Source organism: Chlorocebus sabaeus, chromosome 17 (assembly GCF_047675955.1).
Source record: "Chlorocebus sabaeus isolate Y175 chromosome 17, mChlSab1.0.hap1, whole genome shotgun sequence".
Lineage (NCBI taxonomy): Eukaryota > Metazoa > Chordata > Mammalia > Primates > Cercopithecidae > Chlorocebus > Chlorocebus sabaeus.
This window is the reverse complement of record NC_132920.1, coordinates 3473786-3479905: the sequence shown is the minus strand read 5'-3', so window position 1 is coordinate 3479905 and position 6120 is coordinate 3473786.

The following is a 6120-nucleotide window of genomic DNA, read 5'->3' as shown; positions in this document are numbered from 1 at the left end:
TCTCAGCCTCCCAAAGTATTTGTGTATTTTTATTTTTTGAGATGGAGTTTCACTCTCGTTGCCCAGGCTGGAGTGCAATGGCATGATCTTGGCTCACTGCAATCTCCACCTCCCAGGTTCAAGAGATTCTCCTGCCTCAGCCTCCTGAGTAGTTGGGATTACAGGCATGTGCCACCACGCCTGGCTAATTTTTTGTATTTTTAGTAGAGACAGGGTTTCCCCATGTTGGCCAGGCTGATCTCAAACTCCTGACCTCAGGTGATCCACCCACCTTGGCCTCCCAAAGTTCTGGGATGACAGGCATGAGCCAATGTGCCCAGCTTAGTTGTTCCTTATTTGTTGCTGAATAGTATTCTAGTGTGTGGTCAGGTCACATTTTGTTATCTGTGCACTAGCTAATAATCAGATTGTTTCAAGGTCTTGGCTCTCATGGATGACGCTGCTATGAACAACCACGTACACATCTTTGTGTGGATCGCCCACATTGTTCATGCCTTCCCACTTCCTTCAGAGTAAAACCAAAGCTTTGGCTGGGGGTTGCAAATCCCTACCCTGTGTGGTTTCCTAGTACCACTCCTTACTGCTCTCCTCTCACCCCCTGCTCCCCCGTCGCTCACACCACTGCTACCACACTGGCCTCCTGGCAATTTCTCCGATACATCAGGCATGCCCTTCCCTCAGAGGCTGTGCTCCAGCGGTGCCTTCAGCCTGGAAGCCCTGGACCCTATTCCGGGATACCCTTGTAGCTCATCTACCCCAAATCTTTGCTCAAATGTTCTTTCTCAACCAGGCCTCCACAGGTCAATGCTATTTAGAGAGAGACTACTCTTCTTCTCCCTTTCAATCTCCCTTACCTATTACAGACAACTTCCAACTTCTTGTTATTGAAAGTGTGGGGCGAGAACCACAGACAGGCAAGACAGCATTACCAGGAGCTCGTCAGAGCTGCACAGCCTCGGTCACCGCAGACCTGCTGAGCCGGGATCTGCATTTTACCAAGGTTCCCAGCTGGTCTTCAGGTACACTAAGGTGTGGAAAGCCGTGTTCTAACATACAACATGATTTACTTCTTTATTATACGTATCGTTTACAGCCATAATTTTGTATTAGAACGTTCGTTTCACAAAGGTTGGAGATTTTGTTGTTTTATTCATAATGAATCCCAGAGGCTAGAACAGTGCCTGGCACATATTCATTGAGTAAGCGGATGTTTTCCTGTAAATATCTGTAAGGAATTATCCTTCTACATTACCTGTAGAAGACAGTGATTTAAATTAATAGTCTTGAACTTAAGCCTGGGTGGGGAACAATAGAAAAATTAATTTTTTCCACTTCTTCTAGGTATTAAAAACTATCAGTTCACTAAAGAATGCCTTCAAAGAATAAAGTATGAGTAGAAATATGAAGAAGAAAAAGAAGCCAAAGAAGCAACACTGGACCACCTGTGGATCGCTGCCTGTCTCCCTTTCCCCTGACACACAGCCTCCCGAGCTCAGCTGCCGTCAGCCCTGTGTGGAGCCGGCCGTGGAAACGGCTGGAGTCAGAAGCCCGAGCCCGCATTTCAGACTTGGCCTTTGCTGACCAAGAGAGCTGCTTAACCACTTAACCACGCGGCTTCAAGGGCTCCATCTGCAAAACGCAGGCTTGAACCACAGGACTGGTTATGCTCCTTCTGTTCTGTGTTCTCTAAATCCATCCCACGGGATGGTTCTCATCCTCATTTCTAGGAAAACAAGGTCCAAGTGGAATCTCTTTTCTCATCTGCAGGACTGATGCCTTCCTTGGCCTAAATTTCAACAACATGTGACTATAAAACTTATCTGTGTGTGAACCCTACAGATTTCTGTAGGGGGTTATGTGGGGATGGGGGGAGATGACCCCATGGTGGGCCCCGAGTGCTGGCCTCTCGCTGTCATGCTGAGCACCCCCACCTTGCCGCAGCCTACGATCTCCCTTTCCCACGGGCACTCTGTTTCCTGGAGTGTGGATCCACTGTGGCTTCCCCTCGCCCCATCCTTTAGGCTTGGTGGGTAGTAATATCTCCTGCCCCTCTTTAGACTCGGGGGCCTAACTGGAAATCAGGTGCTTTGGTAGATTTCGTAGCAGAGGAGCCCTAGCGTTCTAGTGCTCTACTTGGGCATGAGACCAAAGCCCTTAAATCCATTTTCACTGGGCACCTACTGTGTACCCAATGCTGTAAGGCAGTGTCCCCAACGCATACTGCGGCAGAACATTTGTTTTGTGGGGTATTCAACGATATTACCTGGACAAAAGAGTCCAGAATCTAACAAGTTTGGGAAACTCTGGATTAAATAAGGTTAACTATGTTTCTTTTAGGCAGTCCTTCTCAGAGCCTTGAGATGTGAGCGTGCATTGAGAATTTCCAAAATGGGAGATGTAATGGGAGGCACTCCCATAGTTAGGTAACCCGGCAGCCCCTTTTTATTTATTTTATTTTATTTTTTGAGATGGAGTCTCACTATGTTACCCAGGCTGGCCTCAAACTTCTGAGCTCAAGCAGTTATCCCACCTCAGCCTCCTAAGTAGCTGGGACTACAGGCAGGAGCCACCACACCTGGCTTTTTTTAAAAAACAAAGGATCATATTTTGGAAACACATAGGCCCTGGAGCACACAGACCCATGGGATCTCATGGCCACCTGGCTCAGCCCATCTTTTGCAGATTTGAATCCTGGACCTGAGGGAGACGTGAAGCAACTTGCCCCAGGGCCCCATGGCTGACACTGTAGGCCACGCCTCCCATTTCTCAGCTGAAATAAAAGGCATGTTTTTGTTGCAAATATTTAGTTGACCATTAATTTACCTAAAACCAGTGACTCTCATAGGGACACACAGACTTTCAAGAAGAAAAATCATTAAAGTGAAAAAAGGAGATTTTCAGGGAACCGCAGCTTTTTTTTTTTTTTTTTTTTTTTTTGACATGGAGTCTTGCTCTGTCACCCAGGCTGGGTTGCAGTGACACAATCTTGGCTCATTGCATCCTCCACCTCCTGGGTTTAAGCAATTATCCTCCCTCAGCCTTCCAAGTAGCTGGGATTATAGGTGTACATCACCACACCTGGCTAATTTTTATATTTTTAGTAAAGACGGGGTTTCACCACGTTGGCCAGGCTGGTCTCAAACTCCTGACCTCAAGTGATTCACCTGCCTTGGCTTCCCAAAGGACTTGAGCCACCATGCCCAGCCAACTGCAGCTTTTTAACAGCTTAGTGTATGTTCTTTATTATCTTGAATCCCAGTGAATAAATTAGAGAAAAAATTGTGTGTATATAATTGTGTTTGAATGTTATACTTTTTACTAAGAGAAATAAAATCAAGGAAACAAAATGCAATAATAAACACAATCTTAAGTTGTCAATTTTCTGTAAGAGACATAATTTCATCAAAAGCATAATTATAAGCTTTACCTTGTTAATAACTTTATTGATCATAACTTTGATTATTGCAATGGACTGAATGTTTGTGTCCCCCAAAATCCATATGTTGAAATTCTAACCCCTAAGATGGTGATATTAGGAGGTGGAGCCTTTGGAAGGTGATGAGGTCATGAGGGTGGGGCCCTTGTGAATGAGATTAGTGCCTTCCTAAAGGGCACTATTTCTGCCACATGAGGACACAGGAAGAAAGTAGCTGTCTACAGCCTGGAAGAGTGCCCTCATCAGAACTCTTAACATGCTGGCTCCTTTATCTCCAACTTCTTTCCTCCAGAACTATGAGAAATAGGTTTCTGTTGTTTAGAAGCCACCCAGTCCATGATACTTTGTTATGGCAGCCTGAACTAAAACAGATATTATCTTGATTATATTTCTAAAGCAAGATATATTTTGACCATAATACATGTACTAACCAACCCCCTTCTAATCCTCTAAGAGAAAACAGTGCATTAATCTTTCCAGCATTGCAGTTAACCTCATTTTGGTAGAAGAGAAAGTCCTCTGATGTCAGGGAAAATCAAAGTTTACAACCACAATACATGGTATGGTGGTATGAATAGAAGTGGTATATGCATTGTCCTTCCAGGCTAGAGGGAGATCATCAACATTCTTTGAGAGTGGCTTCCAGGTGGTCATTCATATCAAAGTACATGTTTCTTCTGGAAGCTGATTTAGTACAATATGTGGTGTAACTATGAAAACTTGATTGCCTGAACTTTTCCTTCTTGGGATGCGCCATATTGCTCTAGAAACATCAGAAAGGATTATAAGTGGTCATCACCAGTCTTTTGCTTCATCAATAACAATGCAAAATGACTATTTAAAGGAGAAACACAGGTTAGTAAAACTATATTTGCATACACAAAACTGTGTAACATCCAAGTGCCTGGCCATGTTATTTTCAATAAAGCCACAATCATTACTTTCTCATTTCATGATCTTTTTCATTAGCATGGGAAAACCTTTTAGTAACAGAAGCTCATTTTCTTTTATATACTTTCCTGTGCTCTCACAATAAACCAGCAAAGCAACTTAATTTCAACACATGGATAGAAAGAGCATAAGTCTATATTCCCTTCTTTTCTGGGGAACAAATAGGGCAGGGACTTTTAAAACTAGAGATGTTCCTGTAGAGACAGATATGTGTAATATCTGTAAAAATTTACAAAGACAATGCAACAAGTTTGCTGTGTTGGTCCATCAGAATTGTAATTGCTTTTGTTTTTCCAAAAGCCCCACAAGATTTAGTAGATAACTATGTAATTGAAAATGGTTTATTATCTTTGCCTTACCTTGGTTTGTTAATTGCTTTACCTTTGTTTGTTAATCAATAATCTGAAAATGATACATGTATTTGAGATACACATGTGTGTATATGCATACACTTTTGTATATATAATTTTATATATAAAATATATATACTTCTATAATTTTACATATATAAAAAATATATACACAACTTTCCCTAGTTCTGTCTACTGAAATATCTAGAACAGCACCCAGATTATGGTCACGAAGTACAATTTCCCACAAAACAAATAAAAGGAAAATCCATGGGGCCCCTTTGAGAAATGGGTGACTCTAGGACTGAGGTAGGGAATGTCAGATGAGCCTGGACCCCCAGGACACTGTCAAAGACTGCTAGGACACACACACCAGCCTGACAAGGCTCCCAATGGCTCAAATACCCCAAAGATGGGGACTGTTCAAACATCACACACGCAATAGCTTCAATGGACCAAAACATATTTGAGTTTATAATTTTTTTTAAATCTAACTAGTCACTATTGGGGGATGCTGATGACCAACTTATTTTTTGAAAATGGGTAAATAAGGGGAAAGAGATGGCCATTTATTCACCTTTCCTACACAAACTATACTACTGGTAACCAAACAGCAAATGAGAGGAAGTTTTTCTTTACAGGAGCATTCTAGCTAACAAATGAAGAAGATGTGTTAGAAAATAACGATTTTGCAGCTCCTCGTGGACTAATGAATAGATGCATTGAACATCAACAATTGCTACTATGAAAGAGAGGGGGAGAGAGAGAGAGAGCATGCACCAGATATTATATATCCTGATGGAAGAACACAGCACCACCTGTGAAATATTTCCCACTCCTCATTCTCTGCTGGAAAAAAGAACCTGAATCTGAACAGGCCCCTAGATGCGACTACCAAGAGAGAGGAAGTGCAGAGGGACATGGGAAGCCACCATGGGGATGCCATCAGCACTCTGGTCGGGGGAGACTCTACAGGACAACAATGTGGCTTCCACCAGAAATAAAATGCAAGAAGGACCTTTAGGTTGAAAAAAGCATGAGACATAACAACGAGTCACAGGCATGGGCTTCATTTAGATCTTGATTGAAGCAAATAAACCATAAAAGGAAATAGAATTATGACATTTATGAGCCAACTGGAAATTCAAATATGACTGGACGTGTGATGGCCTGTTAAGAAACTGTTTTTGATTACTTACAGATGAGATTGTGGTATTGTGATTCTGTTGGGGGAGGGAAAGAATTTATCCTTTTACTGACACATACTGAAATATTTACAGATTAAATGATAAGGTCTCTAGGATTTGCTTCAAGTTAGTACAAGAGTAGAGTACCTAGGAGTAGTTAAAATGAAACAACATTGTTCATGAGTTAATTATTATT